At 35.9% G+C, this 15,714-nt stretch overlaps 1 protein-coding gene across 7 annotated transcripts in view; it reads left to right on the top strand.

Annotated features, from left to right (window-relative positions):
• The window catches only part of RFX3 (regulatory factor X3), a 322,424-nt gene that overhangs the window by 29,325 nt on the left and 277,385 nt on the right, over positions 1–15,714 (top strand). For 2 of the 7 annotated variants that reach the window (XM_033237211.1, XM_033237215.1), the window contains exon 2: positions 5,035–5,102. The exons of the other annotated variants lie outside the window; for them this stretch is intronic. The gene's annotated coding sequence lies outside the window, so the exon portion shown is untranslated. The remainder of the gene's footprint in view (positions 1–5,034; positions 5,103–15,714) is intronic. 7 annotated transcript variants of the gene reach the window in all.

The following is a 15,714-nucleotide window of genomic DNA, read 5'->3' as shown; positions in this document are numbered from 1 at the left end:
AAGTTGGAGTTCTTCATATTGATGCAATTACTAGGTTAGAAAAAGTAATTAAACTACCAAACTTTTCCAGATTCTCACTATTGGTAAGGCCTTTTAACACCAAAATCTTTTATGCAAACTGTACACTATATATAAATGCTTCTCAAAGTGTGAATGGAAGACCCCTGGAGGCCCTTTTTCAATTCCCTCTCTGTGTGAGGCTGCATTTTCTTCATAACTTCTGATAAAACAGCAGATTGAGTGCAGAACCAGATGTGAGAATCTGCCTTCTATTAAGCAAGACATTAATGGATTTTATAAAAACGTAAACCGGTTCCATACTTATCAGATTTTTTTATTTTGGAAAATTTAGATTATAATTTAAAAAATATTAACATAAAATGATTATTATTTTAAATTAATGAATATTATATTTCTCCATTTTATTTTCGAATAAGATGGGTATAGATAGATACAACTATGATTTTCTGAAGCCTTACCAGCTGGAGAGAGCCACTGTTGCTCATCTCTTCTTAATTCTGCATTCAGAATGTCACATTTCTAGGTTGAAAAGTAGCCATTCCAGAAGTATACACACCGTGGAAATTAGTAGAAATCACAAATCTGACGCTTTTTGATGGGGAGTTAAAGAGTGGAAAAGGGAAAGGGAAAAGGGAAAGAGTTGGTTTTAAACATTTGTCAGTACATTACTGAATATAACGCATCCCAGCAAAAGTTCTTTGGGATTCTCAAAAAATTTAATATCTGAAGGGGTTCCAGGTCAACAACTCTGCTTGTCACAGAAGAACTGCTGCTTGTTACTATACTATGCAAATTTAACACCAGAGTCTATGCAAATATATGATTGAGGCAGAATTTTCAGCCAGATACTCTGTCTGTAGAGTCACTTTACCAGTCTTTTTTTCTTTAGTGTCTTCCAACAAGATTAACTCCACAAAGTGATTTGAAGTCAAAAGATATGTGATACCTTTTGTGGCTCTCATCATACTAAGTACGTAGGTTAATTACTTGTTGACTGGTTCGAGACTGTCGGTATTATGGGGATATAGAAAAATGGAAAGAAAAAGGGTTATGGGCTTGAGGGGTTAGGGAGACCTTCAGAGATGAGTTAAAGCAGGGCATGGATCTTAAAATGTTGTTTTAGAGGTATACTGGCTGTGGGGAAGAGGTTAATAAGCACATGATGGCATAGAGGCAAGTGTGATTTTGGTATAAAGAGTTTGAAGAGTTTGTTGGGAAATTGTGAAGCAGATGGACTGGAAAGGCTTAGGATTTGGACGTTAACTAAGTTTATAGGATAACCAGCCTGTGTGTGTGTGTGTGTGTGTGTGTGTGTGTGTGTGTGTGTGTATATATTTTTTTTTTTTTTTTTTTTTTGAGATGGAGTCTCGCCCTGTCACCCAGGCTGGAGTACAGTGGTGCCATCTCGGCTCACTGCAAGCTCCGCCTCCTGGGTTCACACCATTCTCCTGCCTCAGCCTCCTGGGTAGCTGGGACTACAGGCGTCCGCCACCACGCCCAGCTAATGTTTTGTATTTTTAGTAGAGACGGGGTTTCACCATTTTAGCCAGGTTGGTCTTGATCTCCTGACCTCGTGATCCACCTGCCTCGGCCTCCCAAAGTGCTGGGATTACAGGTGTGAGCCACCACGCCCGGCCCATTGTGTATTTTTTAAACGTAGATCACATGTTAAGATGAAAGTGGCCCTTTAGGGAGATTAATCTGACAGGTCTGTGTAGTATAGATAGCAGAGTATATCTGAAGTCAGGGAAACCTCTGTTAATCATCTGAAAGGAAGCATAGGGTACAGAACTTGGGCTTTTAATTCAGAAAGACTTTGGTTGAAATCCTTTTTCTGCTAGTATTTTACTTTCAGTTCATGGATAAGATGTAGATGATAACTAGCCAGTGGGGTTGTAAATATTACTAAGGGTGTGAAAGAGCCTAATACAGGTTAGATGCCTGGCACCATGCTAGGACCCTCAGTAAGTTATTATCCATACAACATTTATGACTACTACTTCTACTACTATAATAATAATACTGTTATTTTTTGATGGGTTATAATGAAGATTCAGGCTGGGGAACCATCCTTGGAAATAGGATGTGTGGGGATCAGGCCTACCCCAACACCAATAAGAGCAAGAATACAAATGAAACCTCACTCATTATATTTCTACATACTTAAATGTTGCATATCAGTAAAGAAATGGTTAAATCAAACATCCTATGACCTCCTAACATCATGAGAAGCAGCTTTATAATGAGATAAATGACCACTTAGAATTCTCAGATTTTTTTAGCAGTTCTGTTCTAGAGCGTAGTGGCAAAGGGAGAGCTGAGTCTTTGTCACCTGTCTGTGTCCTGCAGTCTACCTCCATTTTTCATATCCTGGGCTCTTTGCCATAGCATGCCCACAAGGTCCTCCTGCAAGCAGCGTTGCCCCACCCCTTGCAAGCTATCTGTTGACAACCCCGTAGGCCTAGAGTTGAGTATGCCTGAATCTCCTTCTGTCATGGGGAGTATAGTCTAGAACTTTGCATGGGAATTTGGGGTACTGGGAATGTGCTGAAGTAGAGTCCGAAGGATTCAAGGAGCGTGGCCCTGGGCTGTGCAGACTTCTTGCCTCCTGGGGAGGTACCTGGCCAGAGGGCCAAAGCAAGCTCTCTAAAGTGTGTGGCCCAAGGGCAATGGCCCCTCTCACCTGAGTCTCAGGGTTGTGCTGGAAGGGACATCTGACATGAGTGACGAATGAGCAAGGCTTATTTACTGTTAGTTATGGGGTATGAGAAAATGCTAGTGAAAAAAAATGAAAGATCACTGGGTTTCAGGAGAATGATGGAGCCACTGAGAAAGTAGGACAGTATTTGGGAGTCGGTACAATGGGACCTGAATGTAGAATAGCCATGTTTTGCTCACCATTATATCCTCCAGCACCTAATTACCTCCTAGCACATTGCCAAGCATCTAGTATTGACTTAATACATTTTGAAGGACAGGATAGATTCTTTGAATAGTTGTGCCAGAGATGAAAATAAAGTCATTGTAGAATATAGAAAGAAGGAAAATAAGGTCTTGTGGGTGAGGCCAATGTAGCACTTTGGATGTGAGGTAGATAGCATTGATTAGCATGGTCATCTGTAAACTATTAGTGTGGGGGGACTGTATTAGATATTTAATTTTTGTATGTGTGATACCAAACAGCTGGTCTTTCTTGAATACTTGAATAATATACAAGAAGGAACTTTGTTTTTTTTTGAGACGGAGTCTCTCTCTGTTGCCCATTCTGGAGTGCAGTGGCGTGATCTCGGCTCACTGCAAGCTCTGCCTCCTGGGTTCACGCCATTCTCCTGCCTCAGCCTCCCGAGTAGCTGGGACCACAAGCGCCCGCCACCACGCCCGGCTAATTTTTTTTAATTTTTAGTAGAGATGGGGTTTCACCGTGTTAGCCAGGATGGTCTCGATCTCCTGACCTCGTGATCCACCCACCTTGGCCTCCCAAAGTGCTGGGATTACAGGCGTGAGCCACCGTTCCCGGCCAAGAAGAAACTTTTAAGAAATGAATTGGATATTAAAGTTATGACGAATGACAAAAATTAGTATCATCAGTAAACTGGTGTAACTGAGGAAGTTGTAATCATAAAAAACAGGGAGATCCTGAACAATTGTGGTTTTTGCTCACAATGAGATAGGAAACAGTGAAAGATATGTTCAAAGAATAGGTTTTATTTATAATCAATTTGGAAAGAAGTAAAGGACACAGATGACTGTAGACTAGCCTGAATTTTTCACTTGATATTTACAAGGTATACATAGGGAAAGGTAGTAGGAGAAAAGGATTAGAATTAATGGCGTAAGTTGAATTATAAACATTTAACTGCAGATATGTTTGACTCATGTTGCTCAAAATTGTTAAGAAGTATTTTGTAGTCGCTCAGTTAATAATATATGTGTACTACAAATAAGGCCTCATGTCAGAAAATATTTTTATAATGAGAGTAAAGTAAGAAAATATAATAATATGGTTAAAATTGCCAGGTTCTTTTTGAGAATCCAAGTGAGTTGATTATTGTAGATTATTGCATTTTTGATGTATCTGGTTTGTTATCACCTAAATACACAGCAAACACCTGTGATTGTTTTAGTGATCCTTGTCTTGTCTTCTTCAAGTAATCCCAAATATGTGTATTTAGACTGTTGCCTATTCATATATACTCAGCTGTGCCTGTTTGCTTTGTTACTTTTCTGTGTCTAATCGAGCAATATAAAATTTTATGGCAACTGTCACTTAATGTCACCTTTACCTTTAAAGAAAAAAAGGTAAAGCCAAATCATACCAGGTAACTACGATGCTCTTTATAGTTAACTAAATTTATCAGATATACTTTGTAATACATTGATCTCTGATATCATGGGCCAAATTTAGGGAACATGTATAAATACATACATGTAAGTATGTTTGTATATCATTGCTACTCCACATTTACTTTATTAGCCAATAAAGATCATTAGTTTAAAAATAACTCGTGTATTCTCCTTCCCTGAACAAAAGATCTTTCTTTTAAAAATTTCCATAACACTAAATTATTTTTAAGGAATGAGCAAATGCATGTCAGCTGCTAAATCATTCTCACTTTTGCTTTTCTGCAAGAAATTAGCAGGGTGATTTTCAGAATCGTTTGCTGTCTCATCTTCACAGTGTAAAAGCACGTATTCTTTTAAAGAATCCTTTTTCTCAGATTTCCCCTAATTTATTTTTCTTACTATCACAATACCATGATTATTCTTTGAATTATAATTCTTTGAAAACTAAAAATTCTCTCATGTAAAATCAAAAACAGTATCTTTTTTGACTAAATCACAAACATTTAAAAATATCAGTGCATTCATGTGAAGAAATACTTTTAAAGTAATTTATGTAATTAATATAATACTTAGCTATAAACTTAATGATTTTAAATAGTCACATGCCTTTGACATATCAAAAAATTCATTTTTAATGTGAACTAATTGTTCTTGCTTTTAATATTTTAGGCCACTTGGTCATTCTGGCATTTTATGGTAGAGAATACATTGAGTTTGGCTCATGGAAAGAATATGAGGTAATTTGAACACATGTTCTTTATAAATAATGAACTGTTTATATATAATACAGAGTGTTTTGAGATGTCATATATGGAATCTCATATCTGAATTTTTTCAATAGTAATTTTCTTTTTTCATATTTTGATGTTTTTCCTTTCTTGATGGTTGGCAATAGTTAATATGGTGAAGAACTTTATTTTCTGTCACTATATGTTTTCAAGAAAACAGTATTATTCTTTACATAGTTACGTGTTTTCAGTTCATATTTTTAAATGCTTCAGTTAACATAGCTTTCTATGGTGCTGTAAAAACCACAAGATAATTCCTTTCCACCTACCAACTTCCCATACCAACCAAACCTGCCTTAGGTAGGATTAAGGTCATGCTGCATTTAAAAGTCGTAACTGCCGCACAGACTTTATAGAGGAACTATAAAGAAAGAGCACTGGAACTCCAATAATGTAAGATTTTCAGGCAGTACTCAGAGTGGTTTGAGAGCACAAATGTGAGACTCATAGGTTAGTCTTTTCCTGTCCTTTGATACCCATATGTGACCCTGCATAATGTGTGGATTTGTCATTCTAAAATGGCAGTCAAATAAGTGTATATGCCACATATATTTTCACAGTAGTTTCATAGACAAAGCATTAAGCCTATATCAAAGTAAGTTTCACTTAAAGGTAGAAAAATAATAGTTGACTTTATGAAATTCAGCCAATGATAAAATAGCATGCTTATCAGTAGATATTAAGTATTTGTAGAGTAATTGGTTAACATACTGCTGATGTCATAATTCCACTACTCAGTAATAGTTTTGTTATGTAGGAAGATACAGCAGCTTGTTTGTGTGAACTTCTGCTTCCACTACAAACAGTACTGTAAAGAGAGGCCTTCCACTGGCATTCAGAAAGGTGAAAAGAGCAGGAGTCAGGGTAGGGTGGATAGGTGGGAAGGGTGTCAGAGGGATAGGCATAGTGTCTGTGAGTACTTGTAAGCTGTTCATCATCATTGGTCTTTGAGGATTTATGTTTGCACCCAAATTACTTCCTTACCTTTCCAAAGAGTTGAAATACAATTGCCAGCCCATTAAGGATGAGCAAACATTGCTACTTTAATGTTTCTTAATTTTTAGTAAATGAAGCCTATATGATTAAAATTGGTATTATTTAAAAGTAATCATGTGGTTTACTTTTTTGTAAGCATATATAATCTAGTAATTTTTTAAAAAGTGTTAATAATTCATCTTTAAATACTACACTTAAATTTCTAAGTTCTAAAAATTGTGTTAATAGTGTTTCAATCAAAGATGTGATGATGAAATAGAATCCATCAGTCGTCACAGAGAACAAGGTGTTCCTTATTTCAATTTGATGTATGGTCTCTGTTTTAGTAGCCATTACCATGGAGGAGACTCTTTAGTTTCTTTGGGAAGATAAACACTCAATCTGCTAGTTAAGAGACAAAACTCAAGAGGAATAAGCTGAAGTTGTATCCTCCATTTCAAACTTGTGGTTCTGCATAAGTGCTCTGTAAAATACATCAAAAATTACCCTACGCATTTTCTAAAACTTTATGGATATAAGGTTGAAAGAGAAATTGAGTAGTTTTGTGTCTAAGGCCTTCACAACATTATTTATAGTTAGTAATTGCATTTATGTATAGAAGTTACAATTTAAGAGTTACAATAATCTTTATCATAGGTAGTATATTTAAAGGGACTTAGTACCAACTCTCTTAAGTATTTTTCCTAGGAAATAATTACAGTTTTATTATATTTCTCAAACCATTTGAGTTGTCTGTGTCAAACCAGTCGGACATTCTTTTCCCTTATCAGTTTTCATGATTGAAGATATCTGACTATGGACATTGATATTATACCTAATAATTGTGAATGTTTTTATGGATTTGAAGAAAAGCGTTTCCATAGTATATTTTATTAAAAGTGCTTACAAACTTATTTATCAAAAGTAGTTTAGAGGAAATTAATCAATACATGTGTTGGTGAAGTCCTTCTCTTGGTAAAGTAATAGGAAATGAGCTTATCTTAAATTATCTGAGAGAAGCAATAGAGAACAATTCTATATGTATTTCTCCTTCCCTCTTTTTCTCTTTTAATTTGATTTTTGGACCTCTTTTCATTTTGATGACATTAAACTCCTTTGTGGTATGTGAAGTAAGGAAGTATCTTGGGAACAGGAGTGGTAGGAAAAGAAGTACGTTTATTTTAAAATATTTAGCATATAGAACAGTAATTATAATATGCCTCATATTTTCACAGGTCATGCTACACAAAGGTCATGCTTTGCAAAGCTCTTTTGTGTGTAGCATCTTATTTAGCTTTTCCCAACAGTAAGTTATATGGGGAAGGAATTGTTTCCAAATTAAGGGTGAGGAAACCAAGACAGAAAGGTAAAGAAACACTTTTCCAGATCTTTCAACTCTTACTCTAGTATTTGTATCCACTCTATTAATAATTTTTAAATTATATTTTTAATAATTTGAAAAATTTCTACTGAAATTTTTCAGGGGACACCTTTGGAGGGATGATTGGAAGCAGAGCAGGTCCATTTTTGTCTCTTTTTAAATTAGGACTCTAGTACTTTATTGGGAGACAGTGTTTCAAAGCTGCTGCTCTATATTGCTTTCCTAGGTGGAAGGACTTTAAATTAGAGTAGTAAACTATACCTCTCTTTTTGTTATTGCAGTTGCTAGAAGTGATGATTAAAGTTATATGCTGCTTTTTCTAATGGCATCGTGGATCTAGAAATAAGAATTAGACTCTTGGCAGTTTCCTTTACTTTTATTGCTTTCCAACTAATAATTTACTGACTTAATACTGCACACAGGATATACAAGTTACTAACCTTTTACCAGGGCCAATAACAATTGGTCTTTAAAGAGTAGTATAGTTTTAAAAATATAAATGTGAAAAATTATAAAAATTAAAATAGAAACTATCCATATTAAACATAGCATGTCTTGGGCATAAAGTGACATTAGTAAGTATCATCATTCTTTATACAAGTTAAAATATTGCTTGAATTTCATAACCCCAAGCCTGGTATTGAATTAAGTACATTGGTGGTTAAAAATAATTTCCATAAGCTATTGCCTGTTTATAGAACTTTGAAAATTCTAGGCCGGACATGGTGGCTTGTGCCTGTAATCTCAGCACTTTGGGATGTCAAGGTAGAAGGATCCCTTGAGCCCAGGAATTGGAGACCAGCCTGGGCAACACAGGGAAGCCTGTCTTTATTAAAAAAAAGAAAGAAAATTCTAAGTTATGATAGCATTTATGAGTAATGGTAATAGTTTCTAGAAATGGCTCCTTCTTCATATTGTAGAATTCTAGAGTCTTTGATAATAATGAGTTCCAAAATATGTTTTCATTTTACGCAAATGTGCATTTAAATCTTATTGTAACAGTCTATGAAATTACTTATGTGCACACAGGAAATAAACCGTATCGGGACCCATCAAAAATGTGATAACATTTAATAAGGGTTAGAAGTTAATCACACAAATTCAAAATAATTGTTTAGACACAAATCATAGCAGTCTACAAATTGAATATGTATTAATGATTTTGTACTTTTAGATATGAGCATGACTCTGGAGTTTAGTATTCAAAAGCTGGTGATTATTATTTTTCTTTAACTTGGTCATTGAGCTTTTAATTCAGAGTACTAAACTAAACACTCTGAACTGATAAAGTTTGATTATTTTGTCCATAGTTTATTCTGTGCATAAAACAGTTGGAGAGTCGGAAAAGGGCAGAAAAAAATGGATATTGACAACAGTGAGAAAAGATTGGAGCCGTGAAAACTATTTCATACAGGAAAGGAGGGGAAATAACTTAAAATTAGTTTTCAAATTTATTTGTATTTCTCTTTACTCTTTGTTACAAACTGCCAGCTAAAATCGGTAAAGCAGCATAATATGTTAAAGAGAGCCATAAATTGTTGCCATGAAAGCTTTTAGAAAGGGTGATTTTTATTTGTCATAAAGAAGACAGACCCTAAAAGTTAATTGGGCTCTGGAGTAGGGTATAGAGGAATATTTGGTAGGTCATACCCCACAAAAATCTTTTTTTTTTTTTTTTTTTTTTTTTGAGACGGAGTCTCGCTCTGTCGCCCAGGCTGGAGTGCAGTGGCCGGATCTCAGCTCACTGCAAGCTCCGCCTCCCGGTTTATGCCATTCTCTCGCCTCAGCCTCCCGAGTAGCTGGGACTACAGGCGCCCGCCACATCGCCCGGCTAATTTTTTGTATTTTTTTAGTAGAGACGGGGTTTCACCATGTTAGCCAGGATGGTCTCGATCTCCTGACCTCGTGATCCACCCGTCTCGGCCTCCCAAAGTGCTGGGATTACAGGCTTGAGCCACCGCGCCCGGCCAAAAATCTTTTAAGATCAGAATGGTTAGTAATTCATCTAAATAATATCTGTATTATTATTATTATTTTTTTTTTTGAGGCGGAGTTTCGCTTTTGTTGCCCAGGCTGGAGTGCAATGGATCAATCTTGGCTTATTGCAACCTCCGCCTCCCGGGTTCAAGCGAGTTTTTCTGCCTCAGCCTCCCGAGTAGCTGGGATTACAGGCATGCGCCACCATGCTTGGCTAATTTTGTATTTTTAGTGGAGACAAGAGTTCTCCATGTTGGTCAGGCTGGTCTTGAACTCCCAACTTCAGGTGATCCTCCTGCCTCGGCCTCCGAAAGTGTTGGGATTATAGTCGTGAGCCACTGTGCCCAGCCAGTATCTATTATTGTTAAAGTCTTTACCAGGTTTAAAGTTCTTTGATTATAGTTCTGATGCTAATTGCTTGGAAATGTATTGCTATATATTTGTGAATATGCTCTTATAACTAAAGATGATGCATGTAATTTTTGGAGATTTTAAATTGTTTTTCAGAAATAAACTAAGATAAAAATTACAAGTTCATTTCAAATTTGGGATTATAGAAAGAATTAAAATTCTTTTATTCTGGGAGAGATTACAAATTCTGTATTATGTACACTTTAAAAATAATTGATAACAAATACAGAGGGAAGCAAAAAATTTGTCAACAATGTGAGAATGAAGCAGCATCCTTTGGCAAAGTGGTCTAGTGTAAGCAGCTCATGGTTTTTTGAGTCAGCCAAACCTGAGTTTTACTATTGGGTCACTCACTTACTAATTCAATATTCTTATGTAATGTGAGGACATTAATTGTTACCTTGAAGACTTGTGAAAATTACGTAAAGGACTTATGCAAAGTGTGTAATCCAGTGCCTGGCACAGAATAGTGCTTCAGAAGTAATAGTTTCATTCATTTCTTATGTAAATGTGAAAGTTTATTCAGTAGATTGGATTAGGAAAAACTAATAGAACAGGGAGGTGATATAGGGGCAGATTTAACTCCAGTCATTTCCAAGGGGAAATGGTATTCAGTATGTTTTTTATTTTTATTTTTTGCATTTACTATTAATTTAATTAATTTTGTTTTGAGACAGGCTCTTGCTCTGTTTCCCGGGCTGGAGTATGGTGATACCTTCACAGTTCACTGAAGCCTTGAACTCCCTGGCTCCAGCAGCCTTCCTGCTTCGGCCTCCTGCCTTAGCCTCCCATGTAGCTAGGACTAGAGGTGTGTCACCATGCCCAGCTTTTTTTTTGTTTTGTAGAGAGGAGGCGGGGGGTCTCCCTATTTTGCTCAGGCTGGTCTTGAACTCCTGGCCTGAAGTGAGCCTTCCTCTTTGGCCTCCCAAAGGGTTAGGATTACAAGTGTGAGCGTCTGCACTCAGCCTTTGTGTACTATTTAACTGCCCAAAGTTTACTATATTCTGTGGTAGGCAACAAAAACTTAATTGGTTTATTACCTTAGGGAGAAACCAGTTTTGGTCCTACCTTGATTAAAAATCTTCAAAAACTTGATCTCCTTTTAGTAAGAAAGCTACATAGAGCTGTAAGTAGAAAGCCACATGTGAAGCAGAAAATATTAAATGTTTTCGAATGCTAACTTTTGGAGAAACTCCCATCTATCAAAACGAAGTAAATGTGTACTTAAGAGTTCAGTGTGGCAGGTACATTATTTTCTTGCAATTTATGGTTAGTCAACTCTCATTTTGTTTTATTTTGATTAGCTAGTTGTCTTAGGTCCCTCTGACCACTACTCATCCCTACCCACCTCCTGCTCTGTAAGTCTGCTGACTCCTTTAGCTACCTTGCATTGTCTTGTATTTCGTACACTAGCTAGCTACCATTTCATAACAATAACTAATATTTATTAAGTGCTAGTTGTGTGCCAGGCACTTGGGTAAGCACCTTATATAAACTAATTTAATTTTTACTTACTGTCTCCGAGGGAAGTAGGTACTATACATCCATGATCTTTTATATTTATTTCTGAAATTCAAAGGTTTTGAAGATGTTTCCCTATGTTTATAGCAAACTAATTTGGCTGAAAAACCTGAACTAAGTGAGATGAAGCTACATAAGGGTCTTTATATATCCTACATCTGGAACATTATTTTTATTTTTTGCTACAGAAACATTAGTGTGTATGAGTATGAGTTGCTGCCCTATATTCACCTGGGATGTTATATATATTTGGTATTACTTTACAAAATTCAAAAAATTTTGAGTTGTGTAATATATCTGGCCCATAGATATAGAGTAGGGGGTGGTGAACCTATTTCATTACTCCATTTTGTAGATAAGAAGGCTGATACTAGAAGACATTAGGTAAGTTGCCAAGTTTGTAAATAGTATATTAAGATATCAAGTAATTTACTCAGGTGATGCATGTGTAAAATCAGACTCAAATCCAGCAGTTGACTCCAGAAACTGTACTCTTAAACCGCGGTGTTGCCATGGCAAGATTGGCACTGGTATGTATGTCTTCAATTGACACAGTTGCTGATCTTTACTAATAGAGGAAAGCATATACCTGGATATCTGTAATCTGGATTTGAATGTGAATTATTGTGCTTTTATAAGTATCTTAGGTATCAATATGTCTGATTATAGAGTTCCCCTAAGTATAACAGAGCCCGGCCACTATGGCCTGTCTTAGGGTAGAGGTAGAATCTAGTTTCTCTGTTGTCACTTCTTTTCCCTCCTTTGTATTATCTGTGTCTCATTCAGTGCCATAAATTGCATATTTTGATTTTGTTCAACAAATATTTATTTAATACCTGTTATGCAGTAGGCTGGAAATACAACATTGAGCAAGAAAATGGTACTTGTCTTAACAGGGACACTATTGTTACTATAGATTGGACATATCTTGGTGGGGTACCCCATGTTGCAGCATATTTGGCATCTCTGGGCCAAAATGGCATTAGAATCACTCCCCTCCCCACATCGTTGGGACAACTAAAATGACCCTAAACATTTCCCAAAGTCTCCTGTTCAGGGATCAGGTAGTGGTGTATCTGGGTGATACTCAGGCTCAGCCCTGAGAGTAGTAGCTGCCCACTTGCCTGCCTATCCACTGTCCAAGTGGAATAATTGATTTTAAGTATTTCTTTTTGCTAAATCCTGGCATAATACAAAATAAACAGCTGTGAGATCTAGGAAGCAAATAGCTAAACTGCTTATACTCTTGGTACAATGGCTAAACTCAAAAGCAAGATTGGTTGTGGATAGTCTACCCATGGCTAATTGAGAATTCCCATTATACTGTGTAAATAATAAGCATAAGTTAATAAGCTCCCAAGTGGACATACCAAGTGATGCTGGATTTTTTTCATTATAGAATCAAGGTCTTTAGGCCCTTACATATGCAAGTTATTCAAAGATATATAATATAGCACACTTATGCTAAGTGTATCTTGTAACACTTATACATGTCTGTTTCATTTTTCATTTTTAAGTTACATTTTAAAATAAATTCCCAATTCTAATACATGTGAATAGAAACAACTATGAGGGTTTTATGATTTTGAATCCATCATTTGAAAAAGGAATAAAATGTAAATCTTCATTGAGTATCCATATAAGCTGCTTTTTGGGCAATATTTTATGTTAAACCTAATTAACATTCAAAGTTCACAGAACCTGTCCATGCTTATGACAGTTGACATTATTTTAAGTGAAAACGATTTTATTAAATTGCAATTATAAAAGTTGTATATGCTTAATGGAAGCATTCAGAAAATATAGAAATGTACAAAGAAAGTAAAAATATATATATTCTTCTGCTCACAGATGACTACGTATCTGCTTGCAGCATTACTGTCATGTCTTCTTCGAATTTCTCTGTGAGTGCATATGGGCTCACCCTGGCAGTCTTGGGTGTGCTTCTGCTTGTGTGTGTATGCACTCTTTTCTACTACAAATGAAAGTTTGTGCACTTTATTATGAAAATTGGGTCACACCGTTTGTTTTTTTACTTTCACACTCATTTTGAACATCTTTTCATGGTAATGAATAAAATTTTATATCTCTGTTAGCATCGTATTTATGTATCATGTATTTAAACAGTTCTCTACCTAGACATTTGGGTGGTATCCTATACAGTATTTTGGCATGTATGTGCATCTTTGTGTAGCTGTCCAATTATTTTCTTTATATGAATTCCTAGGAATGGAATTGCTGAGTGAATGCTGGGTACATTTAGAATATTTTTTGTCAATTATCAGATTGTTCTCTAGAAAGGTTGTACCATTTCATATGCCGAGCAGTAATGCTTTAATGTTTTGTTTCTTTGTTTACTCTGACACTGGATATAATCAGTCTTTATATTTATTTATTTTTTATTTTGGCAATCGAATAGTTGAAAAAAAATCTATTTGGATTCGCATTTCTTCAATAACTAATGACAAAAATATAAAGCATTCGTTAGCTGTTCATATTTCTTTTGTTGAGTGTCCATTTATATGTTCCGTCTGTTTTTCTGTTGGGCAGTTTCTTTTCCTCCTCTTAAATTTCAAGATCTCTTCATATTATAGGATATGGAAATTTGTAATTCATCATGCACCTATTTTTTTATCTAAAAATATAATTTTTGTTTTAGTGATTTTTTTTGTATGTAAATTATTTGTTTTTGGTTTTCATTCCAGTTGATGTCCCCACATTGTCACACGATCATTATAATTCAAAATAATTCATTAGATAGGTTAAATATTAGACTTTTTTTTAAAAAGTACTTTTCAGATGGAAAACTATTTTCTTTTTTTTTTTTTTCTTTTTTTTTTTTTTTTTGAGACGGAGTCTCGCTCTGCCGCCCAGGCTGGAGTGCAGTGGCCGGATCTCAGCTCACTGCAAGCTCCGCCTCTCGGGTTCACGCCATTCTCCTGCCTCAGCCTCCCTAGTAGCTGGGACTACAGGCGCCCGCCACGTCGCCCGACTAGTTTTTTGTATTTTTAGTAGAAACGGGTTTCACCATGTTAGCCAGGATGGTCTCGATCTCCTGACCTCGTGATCCGCCAGTCTCGGCCTCTCAAAGTGCTGGGATTACAGGCTTGAGCCACCGCGCCCGGCCGGAAAACTATTTTCTTGATGTGCAAGGTGAAATTGTTCATGTTAGTTAGATGTGTTTGCTATGATTAGTTTTAATAGCTGTATATAAAAATAAGGATTGTGAGAGAGAAATCCTTTGATACAGTTGAATGACGTTGCATTAAAGCCAGATAGCCTTGGCTTTATTTGTTCTTTAATTTATCCAACAAATATTTATCAAGTGCCTATTGTGCATTAGATACTAAGAATGGATTTTTCATTTACTAGCTGTGTAACTATGGGCAGGTTACTTAAAGTAGCCAAGTGTCAGTTTCTTTATTTGTAAATGAGGGATAATACCTACCTTATTGAGTTATTGTAAGAGTTAGTTATAGATTACTGAAAGTAACCAACAGCACCTGACATATAATTGGACAACAATAAATTGTAGTTAGTATTATTATTCTTCATAGTAACAAAACATAATGTAATTTTAGCTTGCTATTATATATAATATTGCAATGGTAGTAATTTAGCATATAGGGTAATTAATGATGATGATTATAATTTTATTAAGAGGGAGAATTGAGCCTAGCTAGGTTGATTATACTTACCATCCTGTTAGGTAAATAATATTTCCTTATATTTGTATAGCAGTTTACAGTTTTCAAAGCTCTTGTCTTATTTATTCTACAGCATTCCTCTTAAGACAGGCAGGGTATGTGTAATTTTTCCTGTTTTTCAATACAGCAACTGAAGCTTAAGAGAGATTCATTGACTTGTCTAAGGTCATATGGCTTTTAAGTGATTAACAGGTTCCACTTATAATTAAGATTCCCAGTGAACCTTGATTGACTCTTTTTGTGGGAAAGAACAGAGAATAGAATCTGACTATAATTGCCCAGTCTTCAAGCTTTAGCCATTTTATAGTTTCTTGTGGTTGCATCCATTCCAGTCATCTGAACATTGGCCTGAATGTTTTAGTTGTCTATTACATTGATGGCATTCATGCCCTTGTGAAGTCACTTTCCTTTTAGTTTGAGTTGGGCCTGTAGCTTGTTTTAACAAAGAGAATGCAAAGGAATTAAAGCTCTTCCAGGTCTGGGTACAAAAAGGTCTGACAACTCAGGCTTTTATGTTTTTGAGAGACAGGATTATCATGTAAGAAATCTGACCATTCTCCTAGACAGACCCAGTGGAAAAGAGGCCACG

Source organism: Trachypithecus francoisi, unplaced genomic scaffold (genome assembly GCF_009764315.1).
Source record: "Trachypithecus francoisi isolate TF-2019V2 unplaced genomic scaffold, Tfra_2.0 Lachesis_group16, whole genome shotgun sequence".
In the NCBI taxonomy this organism is placed as follows: domain Eukaryota; kingdom Metazoa; phylum Chordata; class Mammalia; order Primates; family Cercopithecidae; genus Trachypithecus; species Trachypithecus francoisi.
The sequence above is the reverse complement of the archived record's forward strand: the minus strand, read 5'-3'. Positions and strand labels throughout refer to the sequence as shown.